This window comes from Pristiophorus japonicus, unplaced genomic scaffold (assembly GCF_044704955.1).
Source record: "Pristiophorus japonicus isolate sPriJap1 unplaced genomic scaffold, sPriJap1.hap1 HAP1_SCAFFOLD_340, whole genome shotgun sequence".
Classification (NCBI taxonomy): domain Eukaryota; kingdom Metazoa; phylum Chordata; class Chondrichthyes; family Pristiophoridae; genus Pristiophorus; species Pristiophorus japonicus.
Window position 1 is genome coordinate 745,895 of NW_027253216.1, and position 5,068 is coordinate 750,962.

At 52.3% G+C, this 5,068-nt stretch overlaps 1 long non-coding RNA gene across 1 annotated transcript; it reads right to left on the bottom strand.

The window, feature by feature from the left end:
- Positions 1 to 2,879: 2,879 nt before the first annotated feature.
- Positions 2,880 to 4,794, bottom strand: LOC139250047 (uncharacterized). The gene is made up of 3 exons (XR_011591259.1): positions 4,619 to 4,794; positions 4,282 to 4,335; positions 2,880 to 3,946 (listed from the first exon to the last, which is right to left on the bottom strand). It is a non-coding gene; the product is annotated as an uncharacterized lncRNA (long non-coding RNA).
- Between the last annotated feature and the right edge of the window lie 274 nt (positions 4,795 to 5,068).

Here is a 5,068-nt window from a genome sequence, read left to right on the forward strand (position 1 = left end):
GTTTACATTGTACATTAATGATTTAGACGAGGGGATTAAATGCAGTATCTCCAAATTTGCGGATGATACTAAGTTGGGTGGCAGTGTGAGCTGCGAGGAGGATGCTATTAGGCTGCAGAGTGACTTGGATAGGTTAGGTGAGTGGGCAAATGCATGGCAGATGAAGTATAATGTGGATAAATGTGAGGTTATCCACTTTGGTGGTAAAAACAGAGAGACAGACTATTATCTGAATGGTGACAGATTAGGAAAAGGGAAGGTGCAACGAGACCTGGGTGTCATGGTACATCAGTCATTGAAGGTTGGCATGCAGGTACAGCAGGCGGTTAAGAAAGCAAATGGCATGTTGGCCTTCATAGCGAGGGGATTTGAATACAGGGGCAGGGAGGTGTTGCTACAGTTGTACAGGGCCTTGGTGAGGCCACACCTGGAGTATTGTGTACAGTTTTGGTCTCCTAACTTGAGGAAGGACATTCTTGCTATTGAGGGAGTGCAGCGAAGGTTCACCAGACTGATTCCCGGGATGGCGGGACTGACCTATCAAGAAAGATTGGATCAATTGGGATTGTATTCACTGGAGTTCAGAAGAATGAGAGGGGACCTCATAGAAACATTTAAAATTCTGACGGGTTTAGACAGGTTAGATGCAGAAAGAATGTTCCCAATGTTGGGGAAGTCCAGAACCAGGGGTCACAGTCTGAGGATAAGGGGTAAGCCATTTAGGACCGAGATGAGGAGAAACTTCTTCACCCAGAGAGTGGTGAACCTGTGGAATTCTCTACCACAGAAAGTAGTTGAGGCCAATTCACTAAATATATTCAAAAGGGAGTTAGATGAAGTCCTTACTACTCGGGGGATCAAGGGTTATGGCGAGAAAGCAGGAAGGGGGTACTGAAGTTTCATGTTCAGCCATGAACTCATTGAATGGCGGTGCAGGCTAGAAGGGCTGAATGGCCTGCTCCTGCACCTATTTTCTATGTTTCTATGTTTCTATTAACTGGGCTTGTATCCGCTGGAGTTTAGAAGAATGAGAGGGGATCTCACAGAAACATATAAAATTCTGACGGGATTGGACAGGTTAGAGGCAGGAAGAATGTTCCCGTTGCTGGGGTGTTCCTGAACCAGGGGTCACAGTCTAAGAATAAGGGGTAAGCCATTTAGGACCGAGATGAGGAGAAACTTCTTCACCCAGAGAGTGGTGAACCTGTGGAATTCTCTACCACAGAAAGTTGTTGAGGCCAGTTGTTAGATATATTCAAGAGGGAGTTAGATATGGCCCTTACGGCTAAAGGGATTAAGGGGTATGGAGAGAAAGCAGGAAAGGGGTACTGAGGTGAATGATCAGCCATGATCTTATTGAAAGGTGGTGTAGGCTCGAAGGGCCGAATGGCCTACTCCTGCACCTATTTTCTATGTTTCTATACTCACCCCAGCCACCACCCCCCCTCGCGCTCCCTCTCCCTGCTGCACATGGCCCATGTGTGTGTAGGGCTTTAACTCCTGTAACTCTCACTGGTGCCAACACAATAAACAGGCCCGAGCCACACCAGGCTTCCAATGTATTTTATTTCGATTACATTTTCTTCTAAATGACATTTGAGCATATAAAATTAGTGTTCAGACATGATGTAGTGTTTATAGACTTAGTAAACCAGGAATACAGACCGGGATCCTAACCCAGGAGCAGAGGGGAGCTGGGCTGGTGTGAGGCGAGGGGACAAGGCAGTGTTCACACACAGCTTCCAACTTCCATCCAAACAAACAGCCAGTGGCCATTGCAGGAAACCTGCCGCCAACACGGAAGCTGGGCTGGAGAATCGGGACACAGCAGGTACAGAGTCACAGAACCACCAAGGAAGTAATCGCCCAACGCAGCGTTTGTTCCAGGGTCCGGGCGCCTGTGTTGTGGAAATCAGAGCCCATTTAATGGCAAAAACACAAGGGCAGCATCAGGTTTGCAAAATCCTTTCCTGCTCACAAACCCCCCTCCATCCTGACCCCCCGACACCCGATCCCCCCCCAACCCATCCCCCCATGAGCCCCCCCCCCCAACACCTTCCCCGACTCCGCCCCCCCCCCCCCCCCCCCCCCCAACACCTTCCCTGACCTCCACCATCATCCCCCCGACCCCCCCTCACACCAACAGCCCACAAGCCATCAGGCCACGCACAATCTGCCATATTGTCGCCTACACCCAGTCTCCTGGAATCAGACCAGCCCGAAAGAATGGTTCAGGGTAAAGCTGTGAATTTTTCTGTACAAATCCAATTTTACAACCTACACTTACACCCTAACCAGTAACATTCACACAGCCATCGTCATCCTTCCCACTCACTCCCAATGGACCTAACCCTTCCCACTCACTCCCAATGGACCTAACCCTTCCCACTCAACTCTCACCGTACACAATCTGGATGGCTCCAACCCTTTCCATTCCCTGCTGGTATAGACTGATCCACATATAACACTGAATATTTGCTGATTCGAAGACCCGACAATTGTCCTTTAGACCCAGCACCCTGTGGGACCCGATCAATGTTTGATTCAGGGAGGTGTGTGAAACACTGATGATGCAGCAACGGTGGGGGTTGTGGAAGGAGACAGGTCTCCACAACTACATTCAGGCCCCAAATCCCAGCCTCATTTCCACCACTTTAGCCCAGATCTACGTCGTAACTCTCTACACATTGTGCAAGGAAACAGTCTCGGAGCTCAAGGTAAGGCTGTCGAGGTGAGGTTAGGTCCCTTGGCGAGGGGAATGGAGCGAGATTTCGACTGATTCATCTCCGGCCCGGAGAATGATGGACTTTAAAATGACGCTGTCCAGCCACCACAATGCCCGACATCACTTCTACCCTAACCAAGGAAACTTCACAGTAACAGGGATTGTGGCAGTGGGTCAATCAGTGACTGGCACAAGCTCGGTACACACCCAAACATCAACTTGACTCTGGTTCCCACAACCCCACTGCACCACTGCGAATCTCCACAAGGTTCTTTTTATTTCAGCTTCCAGCCCAGTAACTGAATGCTGCCTGCGAGCCTGTACATGTATAATCTGCACCTCTCTGCCCCCCACTGCATGTCCCCACAGCTCTGCGATCAGTGGAAGGTGCCTGCAGGGTGAGGTACGGCCCTGACCCTGGGCACGGTGCTCACTGCAGTTACTGTGGGCATTCGCCCCATCACTCTGACACCCAAACACCCTCCAGCACCAAGACATATGTGCAAAATGCTTAACAACACTGTAAACTCACAGGTACTATTCGGTTATAAGGCACTAGATTGGGCCGTGGGGCTGGGCTATATTCTACTGCTTTAAGGCACTGATAGTTACAATACTGACCCATCCCAGCATCTAAAATCAAATGGGCTTGGGTCATCTCCTAGAAAGATATACACTGAAGCAAACTCACCACGTAGGCAGCTAGGAGTAAACAGGTACATGTGTTCCAACATCTCTCCAGTTGCTTTCAACACCCAGCTAAATAATCACACACTGTCAAACTGCCTCACCCAATGGGGTGTCAAATACTTTGATTGTCAAGCACCGTTGTTGTGAAGTAACAATGTTCCTATAGTTTGCCGTGTCTTGCTGCGGGAATGCGGCACACATTGTCTGCGGTTGGGTGCCTGCGAAGGGCCCTTCCAGGTGTCCAGTTCTATGGAGCCCAGAGGAAATGGACGGAGGCTGTGAGCTCGATCGCACAGCAACCCGCACTCTACTCAATCTGACAGGAAGAGCCGGGACTGGGGTGCAGGCTGGGATCTTGCTCTGCTCCTGGCCCTGAGCCAATGTCCGATGTCACTGATTGCAGACTGGCCCAGCAACAGCTCCAGGGTCCTGCAGGGCCGGGATTGCTTTCCCATGGCCATCCGATCCTCGGTCTTTCAACTCCTCAATGGCTGCCCAGAGCCTGCGATTCTCCTCCAGCTGGCCTTGGAGCTGTGACATAGAGGACAGGGCTTCATCAGCACACCATCAATAAACCCAACTCACACCCAAAGTGGACAGGTGTTAGTGCCAGGGAACGGAACTGAGTGTCAAACATTCCCAGGATGGTACACGGTTACTGACCCGGCAACCCGGCGCTACCCGCCCCGGCAACCGGCGTTACCCGCCCCGGCAACCGGCGCTACCCGCCCCGGCAACCCGGCACTACCCGCCCCGGTAACCCGGCACTACCCACCCCGGCAACCCGGCACTACCCGCCCCGGCAACCCGGCACTACCCGCCTTTCTCCCCCCCCCCCCCCCCCCCCCCGGAACACAATTACTGACCTGTCTCTCCACATGGTCGAGAGTTTCTGCTTTCGCTGTCAGACTTTCTTGTAACTGTCAACAAAAAACACAAAAAGGGGTTTCAGTGAGGAAAATAAATCAGGTACACGTTGCAGGAACCCCCCCCAGGACCCCCTCTCTCAGCCCCACGGACCTCTCTCCCAACACCCTCTCTCACAGTTGCCAGGAAAGTATGATTTGAAATATTAACTGTCTGTTGTAAAACGCTCAGAGACAAGAGCTGGTTTCTGACATTATTTATAAGGTTAAAAGATTGAAAATTCACTTCAAATCTTTTGAACCACTTGTATAAAGTGAAGATGAACAATCTCCTTACCCGGCCCACTTCATCGCTCAGCTGTGTACCTCAGCACCCCAACTGTTCCCTCGCCTGCTGCTCACTCTGGTGCTGCGTTAAATACTGGGTCAGCAAGTCCTCCAACCTCCTCACCTCCACCGCACATCACTGCTCACACACTGCTGCTTCACAAAGCCGCATTCCTCCAGGTCAACACTTTCACCTGAGAAAAAGATATACACACAGCAGTCAGGGGAGAGAGAGAGACAGAGACTGGGGGGGGGGGGGGTAGAGAGGGGGGGGGAGGGGAGAGCGGGGGGGGAGAGCGAGGGGGGGGGAGGGGTTAGAGAGGGGAGCGAGGGGGGGGGGGGAGAGCGTGGGGGGGGGAGAGCGGGGGGGGGGGGAGGGGTAGAGAGGGAGAGCGAGGGGGGGGAGAGCGGGGGGGGAGAAGAGCAGAGCGAGGGGGGGGGGGGAAGAGCGGTGGGGGAG